Source organism: Lissotriton helveticus, chromosome 9 (assembly GCF_964261635.1).
Source record: "Lissotriton helveticus chromosome 9, aLisHel1.1, whole genome shotgun sequence".
In the NCBI taxonomy this organism is placed as follows: Eukaryota; Metazoa; Chordata; class Amphibia; order Caudata; family Salamandridae; genus Lissotriton; species Lissotriton helveticus.
The window spans coordinates 276,966,454-276,991,840 of NC_136070.1; positions in this window are offsets into that span (position 1 = coordinate 276,966,454).

Sequence of the window (25,387 nt, forward strand, 5' to 3'; positions counted from 1 at the left end):
TGATTTAAGTGTGTCTGTTTAGTTGGTCTCGATTTGCCCAAAGTATTCACCTTGTGTGTTGTTAGTCAAAAGTGTGAGTACTGAAAGTAATTTTACTTTTGATGTGGCTAACTAGATCTATCTATTTTGAATTGAACATAGCTACGCTGGTTAACTGTCAAATTCGATGTGTGGGTCCTGTGTGGTATTTGATCTGATTGTTCTGCTAATTTCTATAATTTCATCCTATCCTTAGAAACCCTCCACCACGATGGCCAACTTCAGCTGGTGCATGACGAGCATTGCCCATTGGATGACAGACAACTGTCTGAAACTCAACACAGACAAAACTGAAGTACTGATCTAAGGGAACAACACCTCCCCATTGAACAACTCCTGGTGGCCTTATGAACTAGGACCCTCACCCACTCCGGCAGACCAGACCCGCGATCTCTGAATTATCTTGGACAGCAAGCTCAACATGAAAAGCCAGATCAATGCAGCCTCCTTCGCCTGCTTCCTCACTCTTTGCATGCTCCATAAGATTGTCAAGTGCCTCCCGTCAATACCAAACATCCTGTTACTCAAGCCCTAGTCACCAGCCGGGAAGCTTGTTTCCTTCCCAGTGTAAGAATGGCTTTTGTAGTCTGGTCTGCCCTGTTCCCATGATGCACTGGGCCAGGGACAGACTAATTTGCATACAGCCAGGTTCTGAAACTGGGATGGTGCAATGAGCTAAAAAACGGTGTTGGATCTAGCCCTGATCTCTTGACTGGGTGAGAGTACTCAGCTTAATTCAGAGACTCTGTCCATCACCACCCCTTGTTGTAAATAAGGGTCGACTACGGCAGCGTATTCTACGCAGGAAGCACCTCGCACCTCCCGTAGAGACTGCAGAATACAAGATACAGAATTCAGGAGCCAGACTCATCCTCGACCTCCCAGGGGCAAACCCACATCCCCCCTCATTACTCATGACTGAAAAGAGGTGCAGAACTATTTTTTCAGAAACATTTCACCAATTGTCAGGCAACTTGCCTGCAAATCTCTTTACAGGCAACACTCCTGAGTATCCATTTATGACTTGCTGGTGCCTCAGCTAATGACAGGACTACTTTATTGAGGAAAGATTAAGCAAAAATATTTATATATTTGTGGCTAACATATTGTTAATTTGTAAATTTGAATCATTTTCTGATAATCAAACATCAACAGGCAGCTGTACGACATAAATTCTCAAATAGCATGCTTATCATTATATTTAAAATATTGCCAATATACTATTGTACTTGCAAAGCACAAATAAAAAAACATACACACTATGAATATAATAACAAATACAAAAAAAATGAAATTTAAGTGGATCAGTAGCATAAATTCGAAAAGAGGATATGTCCATAGGGAATACACACAAATAACATTTTGTTACAGCCACGTACCATCAGGCAAAGATGTTCTCAATGAGTTCATGCCTGAGCTGAGTACTGTTATCCTCATCACTGTCATCTTGCTGATTCACGTCACCTACATCACCCTGGGACCCTGGGAGTCCCACTGGTAATGACCATCAGGGATTACCAGGGCAGTGTTGTTGACAGTTGCGGTTCCTCTATGAGGGCATATAGGCGTTGCCCTCCTGGCTCCAGCCCCAGTTGCACAGCACTGCAGCCAATGGGGTTGGGTACACACAGGTGGATGCTTAATCATGAATGTGGGTTATGTGGGCAGGGTTGGGGCTTAATTATTGACAAGTTGTCTGGGTTTACGGTGTTAGTGAGCATCAGGTTGGACGGGAGCCTTTCTACGGCCAACCCAACATGCGCACTTGAGGCTTCTTCTGTCTCCGCACTGTTCATAAGCTGGTGGTTTCAGCCCAGCCCCACCAGTCTCCTAAGGAGCCCTGGTGTTGTCTTCTCCAGCAATCCTGGCAGTGCTTTCATGCTGTTTTCTAATATATACAGCATGGAAGTCTCATCTGGATTGGCCCAAGAGACTTGAGGGAGGCAGTGCAGCAGTGGGCATGCCCAGTGCACAGAGTGGGAGCTGTGGGGCTGCTGGGGGACACTATCAGCGAGGAGCTGAGAGCATGCCATCCTGGGCAAAGACATGATCCAGCCAAGCGCGTGTAACAACACTGTCCATCCATGCAGCGCCAGCCGATAGTGCAGTTCTGTTAACTTTGTGCCAGACGGCAGGGTTCGTTTGCGCTCACACACTGCCAGGTCCCTTCTTTCAAAGCTGGACCCCTAATGCCCCTGGGTACTGGTGCCACTGATGCACTATTGATTGCTACTCCCCTGTGGGACTAGCGACCCGTCTCCTGCTCAGTGGAAGGGTGGAAACTACATGGTCCTGGGTGCCCACTTAAAGTTGCAGAATAAAGGAAAAGGTACTCTATGTCCAGCCCTCTCTACACTCTGCAGCATCTGTCAGTGGGTTCCTTGAGTCTTCTAAGTACCCTAAAGGCTAGTGCATTAGTGAGCGGCAGCGCTCCACGCCTTCCACTAATCCGCTGCACACGATCCAGCTAGAACTGCTGTTCCCATTCACCTTAAAGTAGAAATTAGGTCAGTCAGGGCTTTAAGTGGGCCGGGTCTCGCCGGGTCTGAGCACCAGCAGTTTTTTAAAGGGGGCCTAGAAACAAGTCTCTATCGGGCTCTGTTTTGTGCCCTGGCACAGGCTGTAATTTTTTTTCCGGGCAGCAGTGACAGCAGGCACATGGATGTACGCTGCTCACAGTAGTGTGGCTCACTGGTTAGAGGCGGCAGGCCTGAGAGCAGAAGTCAGCCTGGGACCAGGGTTCAATTCCCGACGCGGCAGGGTCGTGGACCTTGGTCAGCGGACTCGATAATTCTCGCTTCGGTGCTTACTCTAATCAGGGGTTCCACTCGGCAACTCTGGGCATTAGCTTGCCTAATCTCCACAACGGCCCCACCAATTCCGGGGATGCCTGGCTCCACCTTGGGGACTCCCAGCAAGGGACCATCCCACAGGGAAAGCCAGGACGGGTTCCCCAGAGTTATACAGCGCCGGGACGCCCCGTTGCTGGGGCAGCTGTGCGCTTTACAAGTATACTACATTTACATTTACTGCTCACTTCTCACTAGTGGAGAAGTTACAGCATGACGTCATGCCAGATGAGCATTGAAGCTAATTCCTTTAAAGAGATTCCTTTTCTCTCTAGATTTCCCTTCTCTTTTTGAAAGTCAGGAGCAGCAACATTGTTGTGGTGTCACTAGGGCTTTACGTGGAAGCTTTATCAATATAATATACAAGCCATAGTTGCTGCTTATTTATCTTATGGAACTAACAACCATTGACAAAGCCAATGGTCCTGACATGATGTTACTACTTGTATCATATCTGGATGCAATGACAGAAACAGCAAAATACAAGTCGGGCGGCACACTATGCTAAGCACAGACTTTTAGCTTAGGTGTTATAAGCCACGCCCTTATTTACATTGGCCACGCCCCTTTGAGAGACCCTCCAGTTGTTTTATCCCACTTAAAGCCCTGAGATCAGTCTTTATTTCTGACATGTCTCTGGATATATATGAAGGGCATGTGTGGTGGATCCCCAAATGTCTTAATCCTCCACAACCAGTTCTTCGGAGTAGCACTGCTCGGCCCTGCTCATGACAAAGGGGTTGTCGATCTTACTTGACGTAAGTAAAAGTTTCCTTTCCACCAAAATGACGAGACTTGCAGCAGAACGTTACTACCTGTATGCGTTGTGTATCCTGCTCAGACGCACATCTCTCTATCCTTGTGTGTTACCATTGCGTCAGTCTGTAGATGGTTTACAATTCAAATAAAATGCACATTGTGAAGAATGAAACTTGACAACAGGTCATAGGAAAGAGACAAATCACATGCTGATAACTCAGTGACTTGAAGTTTGCTCCTAGCAGAGCGAAAAAAATATAATATATGCAGAAGGAATGCTAGTTTATGAAGCTCTTCACATAGCTCCACATCTAGGTGAACACTACGAGGAAAATGTGTGTGTGTAACTAGTACAGTTACTTGGATTAGCATAGGTGTTTTAAGTCAGTGCATATATTATACAAAGTATAGCCAACACCGCCAATTAATATTTTTGCTAAAGATGAGCTTATTGCAAAGCCGCCGCCAGCAATTCTTTGAACAACTTTGCAGGATATGAATTTTAAAAAAAACATTTTATTTTCTGTAATTTGGGGATACAATTCCTTCCGTATTTTCTGTTGGAATGTGAGCACATCACCCATCTCTGTGCGCAGACGCAGTTTCAATGCTCAAAGGCTGAGTATCTCTTGGGAATAGGTGCCCACAATGCCCTCTACACAGACATGGTTTTTCTTCAGGCTGGCACCACAGGCACGATGGCTCAGCGGTCCATGTACCTTCTCACTCAGCAGATCCAGGTTGGGGTGGCGGGGGGACTTGGCCTTGGAACAGTGTTGGCAAATAAGTACTGGTTTGGTGTAGCGGGTATGAGTCTGGCAGGATGTTATAGAACATGGATTGTGTTTGTCTTGGTTAAATGTAGAGTCAGGGGTAACAGGCTGTATGCCTCATGCTGTGAAAGATACCTCACCAATTTTAAACGTCACCAGCCGCCACTGGCTGTGAAGCATAACACAAGAATTTTGAATTACTTCCCAGGAGAGTAGAGGTGAGCTCCTCCGGTCTTGTTTGACATTGAACCTGGCCCTTAGGAGCCCACAAGGTGCCTCCATAAGACTCCTTGTTTGCTTATTGGCCTCATTGAAGCAGCTTTCCCCTGGTGTTGTTGGGCTTCTCGGAGGTGTTAAAAGCCACCTACAACTTGGATAAGCTAAGTCCAATGAAAAATATAATCAAAAAAGCAAAGGTACAATTACAATTTACATAAACGTAATGTTTGATAGTTACCAACATGCCATGCCCTCCTCACTGCAAGCTCTGTCATCTGTTGTGGTATGCAGATGTTGTGTAGCAGTAATGAGTCATGGATGGAACCTGGAAATCTCTCACATGCACAATGGTGCTGTAGAGATCTACTATGCAAATCACCTTCACATTGAAGGAGTGAAAATATTTCATACAGCGGTGTACTTGCTCCCTGTCATTAGGTGACACCAATGAAGCGGGGATTCTATATTTGGTACCAACCACACGTGATATGCCTTCCAATCCATGGAACCCAACCTATATATTGTTTAGTGTAGCATTATCTGTTGGAAACTGAATGTAGTTATTCATATGTCTGAGCATAACATCCAAGACCTGTTGATGGCAGCTGAAAAAGTTGGCTGCAACATACCACTTGAGTCACTGTGTACTGGTAGTAGCAAGTCAGAAAGAAATGGTACACTGACATATATTCTGCACAAACATGGGATGGCAGCCTGAATCATGTTGTCCAACAAAAGTTCGGATTTAAATTGTTGTGCTCAGTAGTCAACGGTGGTACGGTTCAGCATGTAGTTCTCTATGCTGTCCCTTTCCAATATCATATGGAAACAACAATGGTCCCTGGCAGCGAGACAAATGATTGAAAATGAATATAGACTCAGTCAGTTCTATATTAGAGAAGACATGCCCAGCCGGGCAGAGGTCCTCAAAGTTTATATTTAAATCAAAGTTTGCAAAACACAATAACACCTTCAACAAATCACGTGCGTGGGGCACAAGCCTGTACCCAGCCACAACAATACACAAACAAAAACATACACAAAGGGCTTGTAAGGCAAAATCAACAGTCTCTGTAAAATACCAATTTTAGACAGAGAATTTCTTATAGGTACCATTACACAATTTTTGTATAATAAATTATTCCACAAGTATATGGTACACAGTGGGTCGACGACGTTTCGGACCCCCTTGCTAAATGATGGGGTCCATCATCAGGACAGAGCAATGGTTGCCTTTTTAATTTATAAGCCTCTTTCGCCAGAGGGGTAATGGGTACAGGAGCTCATGTAAGAGCGCGCAGACGAGGGCTTACTTCATGAACAATTTTATATTGAATTGTCCGCTTTATTCGGTATATCAGTAGTACAAAAGTATATATTACGAGGGTCCAGGGCAATTGGTACGAGAGCTCACTTGAAGAGCACGCGAGGCATGGAGTTAGACCGGACACAATTAAGGATGAATTGTCCGCTTGGTCGGTCCATCAGTAATTCAAGGAAGTTATTTCGAGGGTCCAAGGGGCGGGAGAAGAATAATATCTTGCATCCGCATGTACCTTGTGAGCCGGGTAATGCCGGAAGCGCCGTGTCGCGCTCGGGTCCTGGAACTGGTTAGGAAATCGAGTTCTGCCGACTGAGGTTCCAGGACCCGAGCGCGACACGGCGCTTCCGGCATTACCCGGCTCACAAGGTACATGCGGATGCAAGATATCATTCTTCTCCCGCCCCTTGGACCCTCGAAATAACTTCCTTGAATTACTGATGAACCGACCAAGCGGACAATTCATCCTTAATTGTGTCCGGTCTAACTCCATGCCTCGCGTGCTCTTCAAGTGAGCTCTCGTACCAATTGCCCTGGACCCTCGTAATATATACTTTTGTACTACTGAAGTAAGTAAAAAAAAACTGTTTGTTAAAAATACCTCTTAAAATATTTGGAATATTTATTCTAATGTATGCATGGTCACAATATTTTTTTCTTCTATTGTTTCCTACTATTTGCTGAGAAGTCTATAAACGTTGACATAGGTTATACTGCGGACGATGTATATCAATTGTTTGCAATGTGGATGTTCTAGTTCTTATTGACAGAAGCAATGCCATGAATGACCAATGCTTCTGTCAATGATGCTGTACCAGTCTACCATATTATAAGGCCTACCTGATGAGGACAATGTTGGTTTTTGATGGCAGAACAAATATGGTGGATGCTTGACATATCCGTCGCTATTAAGATAAAGTGGACACAACCCTATGATGTGGCAATTTGTGACTTGCATACAAGCTACTGTGAAATCACATTTTTATTGTACTTTGTGTATCTATGATTTTAGTTTGATAACTGTATTCCATATGTTTTACCTAAGAAATATAAAATATAGAGCACCCTGGTTGGTCACCCAGCTTTCACTCGTAAAATACTATTTCTGGCCAAAAACACACCTATATATTTTTTTTATTTCAAATATATAAGCCTGGAACATTATTTTAGGTTTGGGAAATATTTATAAGCAGATATTGTAGCACTTTGTACATAATGTACTCCACAAACATTAATTATTGAAATTAAACACACTAATAAAATGTTGAACACAGTACATTACCACCCAGGTTTTTGTGCTAAAAATCAAATCGATCAGGCTTTGGTGAGTGGTTGCAGGACCTCCCTTTGGCATGGAGAAGCTGTGTGGTCAGCCAGAACAACAGAAATAAGAGTGGCAAAATATTTAGCATCCATGGTGTCACAAAGCATGTCATGTTTTTGTTTGAACGTTATTTTAATATAAATGTTTAAGGACAATGCAACATCAGAGCAAAGGGAAACTCTGGCAGTGGAAGTTACCTTTCCAACGGCTAAGCCTATGGGGGCGATGTCTTTTAACAATTAACAGTGCATCTGACTTTTATAATGTTAGGTTTGTGGACAGACACTCCCTGACATTTGGAAAGCAGTAACCTGTAAGTAAAACATAAAGGTAGTGAATTTGCTTGCCAGAATGTCAACTACATCACAATGTGACTTACAGCCCATATACAGTTAGATATGCAATAATATATCATGCACTTGTGCTAAGGTGGACGGTTCAAAGTGAAATTAACATACACTAGCAACTGGGTCAGAATCCAGAATCCAGAATGAAAAGGTTAAAAAAAGATGCAGGAATTTGATAAAAGATGGTCATCCAAATTGTCCAAGTGCTTCGTTAGGTCATCTAACAACACCATATAACATCACTGGTTGTCCCTTGTGCAAGGTAGTTGATAATATAATAGAAGTAATAGTAGATATTAATAGTAGAAGCAATAGAAGATTTTAGAGACTCAAAAGCAGGCAATCATTTTCAGACACGTATTACACTTATTACAGTCCCTTACAGTAAAAGCTAGACCCTCACCACACTTACATGGGTGGTAGGGTCTACATGGGTGGTGGGTCTCACTTAAAACATATTCAGGGGTTAGGAAATGTTTTAGCCATCATTAAATTAAGATTCAGTAAACCATTGTTTCCATGAATAAAAATTCAACTCACAGATGAAATTTGTAACGGCAGAGGCATTTTTAATAGCCAAGCAAGTGTTAATCAAATATCCCAGCAAAGAATTTAGAACTAAGGATAGCATGGTGGAAAATTTCGCAGAGCTGGTCTTCTCCATAGATGCGTTGCACTGATTCTAGGCTTAGGGGCAATGCATCAATATTGCATTTTGCGATTCCTTAATTGCGAAAAATAAGGAATCGCAATTATGGAATTGCAAAATGCAATGCATCAAGAAATCGCTATAAAATTAGCGATTTCTAAAAATTCCTTAATTGCGATTCTCTAATTGAGAATCGCAATTAAGGAATACCTCCCCATCCATTCCTATGGGCCTAGAGGCCCATAGGAATGAATGGAAAGACATTCTTAATTTGCAATTCACCATTAGAAATTCGCAAATTAAGAATGCAATTTCAAGGGTGCAGGGGTGTCCAAAGGACACCCTGTTGCACCTCTGAAATCTACTTAGAAGTACATTTTGCACACTCACATGCCTCAAGGGCATGTGTGTGTGTAAAATGGAACATTGAAAAATGCACTTTAGTGCATTTTTTAAAGTTTTCGCAAATTACCATGAAGGTCAACTTCATGGTAATTTGCTCCCCTTATTTGCGAATTCGCAAATTAGAGTTTGATGCACTGCCTTTAATCCCAATTTGAGATTCCTTAACTGCAATCACAATTTAAGAAATCGCAATTTTGCGATTTCTTAAATTGCGAAAATTACAAAAATGTTAATGCATCCCAAAAATGGGAATTGCATTCACAAACGGCCGAATTTTGCGATTCGCACCATTTGCAAATGCAATTTTCTGTGATGCATGTGCCCCCATGTTTCATAAAACGTTGAACAAGTTTCAGGAGAATAGAGTAAGAATAGGGAAAAACAATTCATTTACTTGTTGCCTTAGGAAACCAGCAGCATGGCTGGGCACTTGTTGGCATGGATGCTTGCCCTTGCCAAGCCATTGGAGTGCCCACAATGTTCTTCATTAAATTTCTTTCCTGGAGCAACTAGTTCATTATCAAAGATGGAGTGGATTAGGGTTGTAAAATGCAGCACATATAACTGAAAAACAAGATGGTAAAAACGAATTTAGCAGCAAACAGCCTGCAAAATGTCTTTGACAGCAAATGGGCAGCGCATCAATTCAGCAATTGTGATTATGGATGTAAAATCAAGTGAGGCTGCCATGACCCCATGAAATTCCTCCTAATTTCTTTCTACTCTCTCCTTAAGTTTATCTGAACCCACGGCTTGGTTTATAGCTTGCTTGTCTGAATGGGTGGCCGATAGTAGTTTTTTACCATGTTGCAGGACACAAGCATGTGGGATTCCAATGTTTCTACAACCATTCATGCGTCCTCTAACCTTAGAGAACGACCCTCTGGGCGCAGCATTGTGAATCGCGTGGGCGAAACCCACCGATTATTGCTTTATTTTACTACTAAACAAGCAGTCACAAGTGCAGTTACCTTGCAGGCTCCATGGCCATGATTTGAATGATGCAGCAGGTGCAGTGGCATAAGGGCCAAATACTCACAGAAAGCCCACTGAATACTGATTATTGCTATATTTTACTACTAAAGAAGCAGTCACAAGTGCAATCGCCTTGAAGGCACTACAGCCATGATTTGAATGGTGTAGCAGGTGCAGTGGCACAGGGCCTAAAGCAGCACGGGGGGGCCAAAAAAGTATAGGAAACCCACAGAACACCAACTATTGCTATATTTTACTACTAAACAAGCAGTCACAAGTGCAATTACCTTGCATGCATCAGGGTCATGATTTGAATGGTGCAGCAGGTGCAGCGGCACTGGGGCCAAAAGGTCTAGGTAACCCACTGAACACCGAATATTGCTATATTTTACTACTAAACAAGCAGTCATAAGTGCAACTACCCTGCTGGCACTAGGGTCATGATTTGAATAGTGCAGCGGGTACAGTGGTACAGGTGCTAAAATCTCTAGGAAACCCACTGAACACCGATTATTGCTATATGTAACTACTAAACAAGCAGTCACAAGTGCAGTTACCTTGCAGGCACAAAGGTCATGATTTGAATGATGCTGCAGGTGCAGTGCCACATGGGTAAAAAGGTCCAGGAAACCCACTGAACACCTATTATTGCTAAATGTTACTACTAAACAAGCAGTCACAAGTGCAATTGCCTTGCAGGCACTATGGCAATGATTTGAATAGTGCAGTGGCACAGGGGCCAAAAGCTCTTGGAAACCCACTGCACACTGATTATTGCTATATTTGACTATAACTCCCAACTCAGAACCAGCTCTGGCCCCTATCTCCCTGCTTCCTAGCAGCTGTCTGCCGCCCCTGTGCTCTCTGTGGCACAGTGCGAGCGCCGCCTCCTGCACCACCGCCATTGTGTCTCCTGACTCTTCCTCTCTTCCCTCTTGGGCTTCCTCCCTTGCAAGCCTCCTCTTCTCCTCACCTAGTACACTGGCACACATTAATAGTGGATGGATCACCTTGTTTCAAAGTATGGGCAGCTTTTATAAAAAGCAATTAAAAGTTCTATAAATTACTTCAGCGCTTCATATGAGAACCAGGTATGTTGCACACATTCACTTCTTTTTGTCTCTGGGAGATTGCATGATTTGGCTAGGATCGCAGGATGTTGAGCCATCATTGAGACTCATACCCGGTTGCCCAAGACGGCAGCTCTTTTTGTTATTTCACATCTTTATTATAGTAATCTGCAACATGTACAATAAACATTGACAAAGACAAAGGATTCTGCCTAGGTGAAACCTGTTTGGCGTTGCCAATGCTTGTTCTTTATTATTACATCTAATATGATCTTGAAATACATAACTTTAGGCTGTGCGCTGTATGAAACTTCTTGAACATTTGATTTTACTAAAATGTTGTCCATGTAGAATGGCAACCCAGCCATCCAAAGGCTGCACATAACTGACTTGGCTCTTAGTTCACTATTGGCGTTGTCAGAGTGGGTGGAGCATGAACGTTTCAATATTCATGTTTGAAAACTATTCCTTAAAAAGTAAAATACTTGGACTGATTTAGTATTATGTTCTACTAAGATGAAACAGTTCTGCATGTGAATAAAAGACATTTTGGGAATTTTTGAAGAGACTTTTTCATATTTTACATGTTTGTTGCAGAATCTCTTTGAAAATGAAGGTGGCCCAAAAGTTAACTGTGCAGGACACCCTAATTACTTGCTTTCTTTTATATCGATTAACTTGTAAATAAATTCTTGCCCGTTTTGAAAAGGTTGCCACATGCAAAGGTCAGGAGTGCGCTTGCCGCCCTCCGATTATAGATCTACAGGGACGTTACAGTATAGATTATATAGCGGCACTGGCTTCAGAGCAACATAGCTGCAAGTTAAAAAAAAGAACGCTAAAACACAGTGACCACTGCTTGTGTCATATAGCTTTTTTTCTTTACTGTCAGCCAATTGCAACACAGCTAAAAAAACAATGGCAAAGCCAAAAGATCTTGCATAGGCAAGGCCTATTTGCTTTCCCAATGCTTTTTTATGTTTTGCACTTTCTTTGCCTTCTCACTCATTCTCTGCTGCTTTCTCTTCACTGCTCACCCCTTACCACTTTTTCTGGAATTTCCCCTTCATTCTTTGTTGCTTCTTCTGAACTTTCTCACTCATTCTTTGCTTCTTTTTTTTGGATTTTCTCACTCATTCTCTGCCACCTTTTCTTGATTTGTTTCCCTCATTCTTTCTTTGGCTATTTGGCCTCTCACTCACTGTTTGCTGCTGTTCCATTACCTCTGGAACCTCTTGCTCCTTGACCCTTTTGCTATTTTTGTATAATCTTGCACTCTTTCAAATGCTTCTGCCGCTCTTGCTTATTTCGTCCTCTTTTTACTGCTATTTGCTCCCCTTCGCACCTCCCTCTTTCCCCCCACCCCATGGCAGCCTTTCCATCTTCTTCTTCCATGCAGCTCTCCGTTCCTGCTTCCACCAGTTCACTCCAGTCTGTCCACTGCCCCTGTAACTCCTGGCACCTCCTCCATAGTTAATGGTGGCCGCAGCCCAGACGCACAACAGATGTGCACAGTGGGTGCACTAAAGGCAGGCCAAAGGCAAGCTCGTCTGCGATTGTCTACACCCAGTGCCAGAACTCCTGGTCTTCACACCACCAATCCCAAATTCCCCACCAATTCCTTGCCACAATCTTTCTCTCCCTGAACCCTGGGCACCCCTTCTCACCGACCGACTTTGAAGGGGCCTCTTCTTGCATCACCTGCCACTTATCCCACACTCACGCCCGGACGACTTCTCCACCTGACACAAGTGACACATACTACCCCTCAACTCTTTACTACCCCACACCCGACTCCAGCACTTCCCTGTCCTGCCATGTGGTCAGACCTGCTCTCATCAGACCTGCTTTTTCAGACTGAAACCTGGCTGACCCCCACATCAGCCCCTAACATTGCTACAGCAATACTACCAGGATATATGATCTTACGACAGGACAAGACAAGTAGAACAAAGAGCAAATCCAGTGCCCCACCCCTGGTGCAACTAGAAATAACAGCATGGAACACCTGCCCTTCAAACAGCACATCATCAACAACTGCACTATCACTGGTATCCTCATCTAGAGGCCACCCGGACCATGGATAAACTTTCCCAGCATCTTTGCAGACTTCATTGCCCCTTGGTACTCACACCAGCTCCTTCATCCTCCTCAGTGACCCCAACTTGGAGGACCACATAGATCCCAACACAACCAACCTCCTGGAAGACATGGCAACCCTTGGCCTCACCCAGCGAGTGGACACACCTACCCATGCCACTGGACACCTACTGCACCCCATCTTCTCCAACTTCAATATGATCACAGTGAACACACCCACTCTGCTCACCTAGTCTGGCCACAACCTTGGCCACATCAACGTGCCCATCTCACACCGCCACAGAACTGCGCTCATGAAATCAGCTTAATGGAACAAAATCCTAGAAAAAACAGGCCCTCTAGGCTCCAAAACAAGATCCTGCAACCACACAGCAACTTCACTGGATCCATTGACAACTTCAGCACCTGGAACACCTCCTGCGCAGACACCCTTCCACTCAAAACCTCAAAGACTACAAGACCAGGCCAAGAGCATGTTGGTATACTGAAGAACTGAGAGGCACCAAATGCCCCTGCAAGCAGCTCCAATGCAGATGGAGGCAGAGCCACGACGACACTGACGAAAGCAAAAGAGGTCAGTCCTCAGATGATATCAACAAATCAGAACCACCAAAATAGCCATTCCCAACAAATATATCAAAAACTGCACAAATATCTCCAAATAAATGTTCTCCTCTCCTACAGCCAGCACCACTTGTGTTATCCTCTCACAGGACCTCTGCACTCAGATGTCACTCTTTTTCAGCAGCAAGATCAGCAGCATGTGCAATAACTTCAAACACCAACTGGACCCTACCAATCTCAGAGGCACTCCTGCCCTAGACCAACTAGAAGAAAACCACTGTGACTATGTGGCTTATCATCACTGGAGAATCCTCATCAACCATGTAGTCCAAACATACCGTAGCACCCTCACCCCCTGCCCACATCACATCTTCTGCAATGAAAGCAGCCCTAACATACTATTGAATGACTCGATCAACACAGCTAACTTCCTGGTTGTTTGGAAGCATGCCACAACACTCCCCCACACTTAAAGAAACCCTCAGTAGACCCACAGATGATAGCGAACTACCAACCGATCTCCCTGCTAACATACCCCTCAAAAGTCTTGGAGAAAATCTTCCACAAATAGCTAGCTAACCACCACAATAGCAACCAACCCCTCCACGCCATCGAATACTGATTCAGGCCCAACTGCTGCACTGAGACCACCCTCATAGCCGCCACTAATGACATCTGGTTAATCATGGATAGAGGAGACATCGCTGATATCTTCCTCCTTGACCAATCCACCACTTTTGACAACGTCTTCCACTTCATCCTCAAACAACGCCTACATGAATCCACTCACCAGCATCACCCCCACCCACAGAATTAATGTAATTTCCTATACAAATGGCACCCAGCTCATCCTCTCCCTCAAAACATCAAGCACTCGGACTAACTTTACCTCCTGCATGTCCAGAGTCACTAGATGGATGAAAAACAACTGTCTCAAACTCAGCACAGACTAAACGGAAACCGTACTCTTCTGCATGGACACACTGCTATGCAACTCCACCTGTTGGCCATCAGAACTCAGACCCACACCCTGCCTGGCAACCCAAGAAAAAAACCTTAGCATAATAGTCGATGACCAGCTTGCTATGATCAGCCAAGTAAACTCAGTCTCCACCTGCTATTTCCACACCCTGAAAATGCTCAAGAAAAAAGAAAAATCTTCAAAAGGCTTCCAGTGAAAGTACACAGGACCATCATCCACGCCTCTTCTCCAGCAAGCCAGGCAACTGCAATAAACTCTATGTTGGAATACATGCTGAACTGACCAGAAGACTTCAAACCATTCAAAATTAATTGGCCAGACTCAAGCTTCTTCCCCGCAACCACATCACTCTGCACCTCCAAGACCTCTACTGGCTCCCTGTCCCCCAATGCCTACTTTTCAAACTCCTCACACACATTAAAAGCCTTGCACAATCTTGGTCTTGCCTACCTCAACAATTGCATCAACTTCCACAAACCCACCAGATACCCCCGCTCACCTGGACTTCTACTCACACACATCCCACACATAAGCAGAACCAAAGCCAGAGGTTGTGCCTTCCTATGCTTTGAACAACCTGCCCCTTCACATCAGATCTGCCTCCTCAGACCTTGAGTTCCAAAAATAACCGAAGACCTGGCTGTCCATCTAGACATGGCATAGACACAGCCTAGATGGCTCCTGCTTATTAGAGGTCCATGGTCAATTGCGCGCTCTATTAACATAACATAACATTAATATTACATAACATACTTGTTAAAGCAGCTGGTGTCCACCCCCACCCACCTCGCCGGACACACACTCGACGCAGTCTTCTCTTCCAGCACAGACATCGCCTTCACCCACGCCACAGAGCTTCAATGGACGGACCACAGCTGCGTCCACTTCACCTTCAAAAGAACGACGACCCACCACCACCAGCAACAGGCTGCCTGCAGAAGCTGGAACAAGATCACAGCCGACCAGCTCGCCACCTCCCTGAGCCAGCACCCTCCTGCCAGCTCAGCGAACCCCAGCCAGGCCGCCGACAACCTCACGAAGTGGATCAGCAACTGCGCGGACGAGCTCGCCCCGCTGAGGACCCCGCCCAGCAGACCCGGCAGCAAGAAAGCCCCATGGTTCACCGACAAACTCAAGAGCTCCAAGAAGAACTGCCGAGACCTCGAGAAAGTCTGGAGAAGGGAACCAACACCGGACAACATGACCACCCTCAAGCTGGCCACCCGGAAGCACCACCAGCTGATCCGCGCCGCCAAGAAAACTGCATTCAAGGACCGGCTGGACAACAACGCACACAACTGCAAGGAACTCTTCAACATCGTGAAAGAGCTATCCAACCCCAGCGCAGGAAACAACGACATCGCCCCATCGCAAGACCTCTGCAACTCCCTCGCCTCATACTTCCACAACAAGATCGCGGACATACACAACAGCTTCAACAACCAACCAACGCACACCACGACCGAACAACCACCCCCCACCACCACCCTCCACGCCTGGACTCCGATCAGCACCGAAGACACCATCCGCACGATGAACTCCATCCACTCCGGATCTCCGACCGACCCCTGCCCTCACCACGTCTTCAACAAGGCCGACGCTGTCATCGCACCCCACCTACGAGACATCATCAACACATCCTTCGACACCGCCACCTTCCCCGAGAGCTGGAAGCACGCCGAACTCAGCGCTCTACTCAAGAAACCCACAGCGGACCCCACCGAACTCAAGAATTACCGCCCCATCTCGCTCCTCCCGTTTCCAGCCAAAGTCATCGAGAAGACCGTCAACAAGCAGCTGGCCGCCTTCCTGGAGACGAATGGATCCCTCGACCCCTCACAGTCTGGCTTCCGAGCCAACCACAGCACTGAGACCGCCCTCATCGCCGCCACCGATGACATCTGAGCCCTGATGGACAACGGAGAAGCAGCGGCCCTCATCCTCCTAGACCTCTCCGCGGCATTCGACACTGTCTGCCACCGCACCCTAGTACAGCGCCTCAGCAACGTCGGAATCCAGGAGAAGGCTCTGGAATGGATCATCTCCTTCCTCGACGGAAGAACACAGAGAGTCCGCCTACCACCGTACAAGTCAGAGGCCACCGAAGTCATCTGCGGCGTCCCTCAAGGATCCTCGCTGAGCCCCACCCTCTTCAACGTCTACATGAGCCCCCTCGCGGCCATCGCACGCCAACACAACCTCAGCATAATCTCCTACGCCGACGACACCCAGCTGATCCTCTCCCTGACCAACGACCCCGCCGCCGCCAGAGCCAACCTGCACGAAGGGATGAAAGAGGTAGCCGAGTGGATGACGACCAGCCGCCTGAAACTGAACTCAGACAAGACGGAGGTCCTCATCCTGGGCTCTTCTCCCTCCGCCTGGGACGACTCCTGGTGGCCTCCCGCCCTGGGCACCGCACCCAAACCGACAGACCACGCACGCAACCTGGGCTTCATCCTGGACTCCTCCCTCTCCATGACCAGGCAAGTCAACAACGTCTCCTCGGCGTGCTTCAACATCCTACGCATGCTACGGAAAATCTTCTGGTGGATCCCCACCGAGACCAGGAAGACCGTCACCCAGGCCCTCGTCACCAGTCGACTGGACTACGGCAACGCCCTCTACGCCGGTACCACCGCCAAGCTCCAGAAGAGACTCCAGCGGATCCAGAACGCCTCAGCCAGACTCATCCTCGACATCCCACGAACCAGCCACATCTCCGGACATCTGAGAGACCTGCACTGGCTCCCCGTCAACAAAAGAATCACCTTCCGCCTCCTCACCCACGCACACAAAGCCCTACACAACCAAGGCCCGAGCTACCTCAACAACCGAGTCAACTTCTACGCTCCCAAACGCCACCTCCGATCAGCCAACCACGCCCTCGCCGCCGTCCCCCGCATCCGAAGAGCGACTACAGGAGGAAGGTCCTTCTCCTACCTGGTCGCCAAGACCTGGAACTCCCTCCCGACCGACCTGCGCCTGACCCAAGACCACCTCTCCTTCAGGAAGAAGCTGAAGACCTGGCTGTTCGAGCAGTAGCGGCACCCCCCTCCCCCCAGCGCCTTGAGACCCTACGGGTAAGTAGTGCGCTCTATAAATGTCTTTGATTGATTGACTTGTGAGTTTCACACCTGTTAGTGTGAAAATCGCAAATTTCATAAAATACTAATTAGAAATTTGAATGGGCAGACAATTGTATCCAAACTACAGACCACCCTCCGACATGTCCTTCTTCAGTTTTCTGGCACAAGAAAGTGCCTCGATCATGACCGAGACACTGGAAATTCTGCTATGATGAAGGCTGATGTGGTGGACATGTTGTCAGTGAGATCATAGGCCCTTCACAATTGGCCGGTCCGCAGGCCAAGCCTCCTAGTAACACTATGGCGGATTTGTAGAAAAAAAACCTCAAGATGTTTCTTACTGCTAGGAAGACAAGCATTGGAAATGCAATAGGTCTCGCAGCATTAGAGTTTGTGCTTTTAGAATTGTTTATGGTTTTTTTTTTTAAATGTGGCCATTCCATATTAGAGCCGAGACATTGAATTATAGTCAATGCCTCTTCTTATTAAACCACCATTATTTAAAAGGGATAGGTCACTTTAAATGTTCTAAAACTATTTAAAACATTGTACAGTTACTGTATGAATGAAAAACATCTTACAAGTTATTATGGCACTGGGACCAGGGAACCAATTTTACAGTGCGATGTCCTTGTGACCATGCAAAATAGGAACCATCTGGAGCAAAGGCAACGGTCCAATTTTCACGCCCATACTTTTGTTCAAAAGGAGCCGTAGGTTTTATGAGTTCTCCTATGGTGCGTGATCTCACTAAAATAAAATAAAAAGTTTATTCAGAAGTTTATTTAGCGAGATAAGAAGAAAACAGCATCGTTCACGAATAGTTATAAGTCAAATGGAATCTTAGTGTTTAACCACTGAAAAAAATAAACCGCTGCAAAAATATATAACACATTGCAAGCAGTATTTGCATGAGAATTCACTTAACATGTTGGGGAAATTCATTCACAAAGCAGGGAGGACGAGAGATCAAGTGAAGGAGGAGGTAGGGGCGAGGTCTATGTATTGCAGCCACAGCTTTACCCGGTGCCTATTTACACGATCCAGAGTTTACAAACCCAGAGTTACCAGTACATTTATGGCACAGAAATACTGGACCAGTTCATCAGCATGAAAGCCTCAGATGGAGAATTAATCCAGTTTATTAACGTATCTACCATGTCACTCAGCACAGGCATGATAATGGTTAAAAAAATGCATATTTAAGTTTTAGCAATACTGACGCAATTATATAATGTCTAAGTTACACTCGACAGTTCTAGATGACAGGCGCATCATTCAAAAAAGATTTTCAAACACTGCCAGGTTTAGTCTTCCATGGTTAATGACCGCATCCACACTGTGGCACGCTCAAAATGTAAGTAAAAGCAGACGGTCAAGAGTTAATGGTCACCTTGTACAGAACACCAAGTTACTTATTGTGGCTGTGCTTTTTAAATACGATCAACTACTAATCGGATTGGGCACGGACTACAATCAAGTATGCAGGTTTTACACTAGTTTAACGTAAAGCGCAGGGACGAGTTTCTCGGCTGAGTAGTTAAGTTATATTTTAACTCGTACGGTCTCAGTGCCACGTGGGGAATACAAGTAAGGTGCTCGTTTCCACGAACCAAGGCCGTGCGATGTACTTCCAGCTTTATCATTAAAAACTCCCGACACTAACTCATCAGCTGTCGGGAGCAGTGCCCTCCCTCCTCCAGCTTCCACCAACCACGGCCAGGATCCCTACAAGGATGCTAACAGCGGGGGGGAGGGTGACGAGCTGGAGAGACGACGCCAACGAGGAAGGGGCGTGCATTCTGCGTACATGACAAAATAGACACGCACAATGGCAGCCCTCCCGAAATATCCCAATGGTTCAGCTCCTGCAGTACGTATAGCAGCCATGACACTTCACAGTGAAATCATCCCGTGAAACATACGCGATTTACAGCTCAAGTGCGCTGCGGGTTTTCTTCCCTCTATTTCACAGCGTGTCGAAACAGAAAATGAGGGCCGTAGATCCTAACCCGTGCTTGCAACGGGTGTAACAACCATTCTCAGAATATTGAGCTATGCATTTCTTTTCTGAATAAATGCACAATGAAAAGAACGCCAATGAGTCCTTCAACCGCCAAACTGAGTACAGCAAAAAAGGCACGCGTGTTTAGCATTTAGAAAATAAGCTACGCACAATGCCCGCAACAGACATTTTTTAATTAGTTAAAATCTAAGCTGTCGATAGGTAACAGTTGTAGCAGTTGCGTTATTGCTTCTAGCCGACATCAGGATAAACTCTTCTTGAGACACCAGGGTAACAAGCTCTCGGCATTGTGTGGCGGGAGGGGGCGGGGGGAACGTCGAGGGCAGGCAGGATGACTCAGGGGAGGGGGCGGAGCGGGGCAGAGCGGCATGTGGGTGTGAAGAAGCCGGGCCTTTGAAGTGAAGCTAAGCTTCACTTCAAAGGTGTCGGAGGAATGCGGGCGGCTGTGCACGCGCTTTTAAGCTCAATGCACATGCGCATTGAGCTTAAAAGTCACGGGCACTGCAAGGAATCGCCACGATTCCTTGCAAGTTAGATAAAGAGTCGATGAGCCCCTATAGTCTCGCTTGCTCGATGCGCATGCGCATCGACAGGCGAGACCTAAAAAAACTCAGCACACTAGGCACATTTTGAAGGTGGTTGCTGGAGATAGGCTCCCAGTTTTGGATTACATTTCGAGTTAATCTTATTCGTGAAAACAATTTCGCCATGCACCTACGTCAGGAGCGACCTGGCGCCACAGCCATTGTTCATCCAAAATGGCGCCCGCCACGCAGCGGACGCGCGCATTAATTCCCTGACATACTGGCTACCCCCACCTTTGCATGTTCTCTCCACTGTAGGCCCGTGTCGTTTCCTACGCACCGGCGCCCCTTTATGCTCTCCGTGCCGCTCCACTAAAAATAAGCTGCCATCAATTCAGCGCTCGGTGAAGGCTGAGTTTTGCTGCTGATTATTATAACTATTAGATGGAGAAAGCCTGAGGAGATGGAATGTGTCGGGAGCAAGACATAACAGCAAATTATTGCGCAGCTCCTGATACAAATGGCGTCGGCAAGGAAACACAAATCTGTGCTGGACAACAACGGAGGAACATTACAGAAACTTGAAATAACCGATGGCCGCTGTGCCCGGCGTCTTACACTGTCTAGAGCGTACAGCACAAGTGGAATTGTGAGATGTCTAGCCTGTAGAAGGCCTGTTGGGCTGGGGCAGCCACGTTTTAGCAGGCATGCAACAGACTGTGTCCAGGGCTTCTGGGACCTAGAGAGGATCCAGACTGCTTGGAATTATCCAGGGGCTTAACTATCATTTGTCCGGCAGGTGCAGTGGCACCGGAGCCCAGAGGCGTGATTGGCCTACTGTATTCGAAATTGCTAGCAACCAATAGATTATATAGACATTTTCCTTTCTTCGAAGAGGGCTCCTTGCTTCTTTGCTGTGCCACTAGAAACCCCCCAAGTCTGGATCCTCTCCCAAAAATACCAGTTCAATTAAATAAAAACATTAATTTGAGATCCCAATTCTATGACCTGGATTTGTATGGAGGCAAACTAGAAAAGTTTAGCTTGTCTGATAATTTCTCCCTGAGAACTGTGGCCGCTCCTTCTCTAAGTGGCACTGTAACCCTTTTTTCCTTTGACTCAACACTTCTCAGAACACCACCCTATCATGTGGTGCAGGCATGTCCATGTCTTTATTGTTATTGACATGTATCTTATACAGTAGTGAGCAAACATGTATAAAGTTGAGTGCTCTTATAAAGAGTCTCTGCAGCCAGCCGTATGCCATGTTAGTGCTCTTTTTAAAATCATAGTCCCTGTTACAGCGTCTGCCCCATTGCTCAGCTTACTGGCTACAAGGAACTCAATATATTTATAGAAATGGACCCCACAATGGGCAAAATCATAGCCGGGTCATACAAACATACAGCACTCATACAGGGGTATGACTAAAATGCTGCACTAAACCTTGCCCTAGAGGCAATCTCGCTCTCTGGAATGGAATTGCTTGTCTTACCTTTTCCATGTGGCTTGGTCAAATCCCACCCATTCCAGGGGACAGAGATCATTCCTCACCTTCCACACTAGGACAGAAGACATTATCTCTGTTTCTCCAGGGGTTGTGGACAATAAGGCAGTGTGACACTAGCAGGCCGTGTTAGTTGATTTGTCATCCCCTCCTGTGCCTCTGATAGTTACACCAGATGGGGTAGGTCAGCCTAAGATTACAGTATGTGGAACTGTGGCATGACACTTTGCTGAGTGTTAGGTGTAAGCAGCAACTCCTTGAACCGAGAAGCGAGGGCCCGCCTGTTCCATGCCTCATTGTCATGGATGAAATGACCTGCTAAAAAAATATAAGGGCTCCATGAGCGCTCCCACTCGACCTATATCTCTTTAACAGTGGCAAGGAGAGCTCGCTGGGCTGTCCCTTGTTATACCAAGGCATTCAATGCAATAATGCTTTATTCATATACAAAACATTTTTTTATTATTTAAATTAATTTTTTGGAAAAGATAAAAACATTCTTTAAATGAAACAACATTTCTATTTTGTCTCTTGAACACAGTATTTTTATATTGTTGTATAGCTCCTATATATCCTTATATCGTGTTAAGTTAGCATAGGTGCATTTGAGATTTAAACGCCATTTTTCCTTTCTTGCAACTTCTGCACACGACCCTTAATTGTTGACTTAGCTTTCAACCTAGTGGTTTGCCGTGGTGTATGTGAGAATAATATGTTATTGCTCTGATATCAGTTTTGTTTAATAAACCATGTCTGCACGGAGAGTGCTGAAGTTTCAGGAGCAACACGATATGGAATTGTTATGAGGTCTGATCTCCACGCCTTCATAGTCATAACACAAGTGCAGCCTTTGCCAACTTGGGCTTGAGGCGGGATTGATATTGCTTTGCACGAGAATTGTTAACACACTTGATGCGGTGCACATGCAGAGAGAGCTGGTGTATGCTGATGTGATTCCTTCATGCTAGGACACTAAGGTATGGGCCCGCCCTAAAACAACCCAAAGAGACCTTCTTAGATAATAATATAATATATGTGTTAGGGAGGGTGAGATATAAGTGTTGTTAACTCTTATTCATTACAGCATGTTAACATGCTGTCACCATTCGCTTTTTATGTCTTAGTAACTATGCTGATAATTTTGCTACTGATAATAAGTATACTTGTATTATCAAAGATACTGCGCCTGAGAAGACGGCATTAGTAAATAAACATTTCAAATGCACATGTGTCTTCTTTACTCCATGTTCTGGTTTGTAATGATAATATAACGAAAGAGTGTTCATGAGTCCCACGTACCCTGAGGTACTGTAAGTTCATGTTCTGGTTTGTCTAAACATTGGGTGTTTGATATGTCCAATGAGACACTGTAGCTAGCTCGGTAAGGGGTGAGTTGGTTGCTAAGGTAAGTTTTGGGACATCCTAATTTGCCGAGGTTCCACTCCTCTGTGCACAGTTCTGTGTGAGTACAGAAACCCTGCAACAATATGTGATTCAACATTTCAGGTTCATACACATTATGTACTTGAATTTGTACAGCAACCCCGTACTATGCTCACCCTTACCCCAAAGCTAACTCACAGCCTTACAAATCATACTCTCACATTCATACCTCACACCCAGCTACCAAGGCATACGCAGTTCAGATCATGGGTATTGCACTTCATTTAGTATCCATGATTAGGTTGCCAGCTGGGGGTCCGTTTGGCCAACGTACGTTTCGGTGGTAAGAAATGTATTTGCTTTCACCTTCTTCAGGACCACAAATTAAAGATAAGGTGTATACCGGAGGATATTGGGGGAATCCTGCGCATTTAGGTTGTATTTTAGAGTCACAGCTGAAATCTGGTAAGTTTGTTGGGCTAAGCCTTTCACCAAGTATATGTATACATCCTTTCGGATAGTCATCTGATTATCTGTCACCACTGCTTATATTCGGTTTATTGTTGCCAGTAGGCACCGTCGGTGACAACGTATGTTCATGGTTCATGCAGTTTTATTAGGTCACGTACCGTTTCGTTGTATTGCTCTGGGGCCTGATGAGGTCTTTGGTTGAATTCTCAATGCTTCATAATGTTTCATAGTCACTGTAGTGCCAAAGAGCGATCAGGATTATTGTCTTTAGTAACAGGTTATGGAGACAGCTAAGTCAAAGCCAAGGCCTGTACTGAACTCTCAGTACTCGAGCTTCATCATCGGCTCCGGCAATTCGTCTCGCTATGCCGCCAGACGCCATCATAAGATTACAGTATGTTGAGCTGTAGCATGACACTTTGCTGAGTGTTAGGTGTGAGTAAGCACCAACTCCTTGAATCTAGAAGCGAAGACCCGCCTGTTCCATGCCTCATTGTCATGGATGAAGTTACGTGCTCTGTAGAAGCTGAGCGGGTTCAGATGTCTGCAGAACATCTCTGTCATCAGACTTGTGCTTGGATGCTGAAATGGCCTTGATCAGTTGGTCTCTGATGGATGTTCCTACCGAGTCTATAGCTGTACAGTGCATCCCTTTTGTCTAAAAGGGTGCAATAAGCCTGTTGGCCCCGTTCCAGCTGAGGTCCCTCTGAAGGACGTGCTGGGGTGCAGCCACACCATGCAGGCTTACCTTGCCCAGAGTCCCTTTAAAATACTAAAACGTTCATGCAGAAAGTGGATGATAATTCATACTTCTGGGTGTACCCTAAGAACCACCTTGTTCACACTTATGAAATCAGTTACTATCAAGTGCTGTCAATCTCATGAGACTCTACCCTTGTACACAACGTGGACACTCTTTATTATTCGAATTTGTAGAATGCGCAGCTACTCGACTGAGTGTCCCGGCGCTGGCAGAGTGAGGACAGGTTGCTAGGAAGAGGCTAGTCTTTAAAAAGATGGGTTTTAGGTTTCTTCTTAAAAAGATCAGTATTGTCTATCAGCCTCAGGAACAGAGTAAGACTGTTCCATGCGCGGGGACCCAAGTAAGCAAAGGATCTCCCACCCATCCGAAGACGGTTACATCGAAGGACCTTTGCCATATGAGTTTAGTGTTAGACCTGGCACCATTGGCGTGGGTCTCCCTTCCATTTTTTTGCTGTTGCCTCATGTATTTTTGCTGGTGTTAGATGCTTTGGGCACTGTGCCACTGCTATCCAGTGCCACAGTGCCAGTGCTCCCTATTGTAAATTGATGTATTAATCAGTGGTTCCATGTTTGGCTATTTTGGTTTACTTGTCAGACCCTAGTCTAGTGCCCTGAGTGTACCAGGGCATGTAATCCAAATGCTGTTGGTGGGCCTGCAGCACTGGTTGTGCCACCCGCAGTAGCAGCCTTGTAAAATGTGTCTAAGGTCTGCCATTGCAGAGCCTGCGTGCAGTCTGGTACTGTCATGTTGACTTGGCAAGTGCAACCACTTCCCAGTCCCTAAACCTTCCCTTTTCTTCATATCAGTCACCCCTATGATAGGCCCAAGGGCAGGGTGCATTGTAAGTATAAGGTAGGACAAGCCCTGATGTGTGTGGCTTATCCTAATAGTGAATTACAGCCATTTTCGTTTTTCACTATTGCAAGGCTACCTGTTCTCCATAGGCCAGGATGGGCTGTTAGAGTTATTACATTTTATAATGCTAACTGTCTCAGAGAACATGGTAGAAATTTGAGTTTAGTATGCCTGAACTCAGAATAATAAAAGGCATCTTTTAGTAAAGTTTATTTTAATATTCTGTGTTTGCAAATACCACTTTTACAAAGTAGGTATTTGCTTGTCTAACCATTCAAACCTGCCTCTGCTAGGTTGTGTATTCCTATGTCTGGCTTTGAGAGTGACAGGGCTGGGGAATTCCAGGCGACAGGCTGAATCACCCAGTGGTGAATAGAGAGATCTGCATCT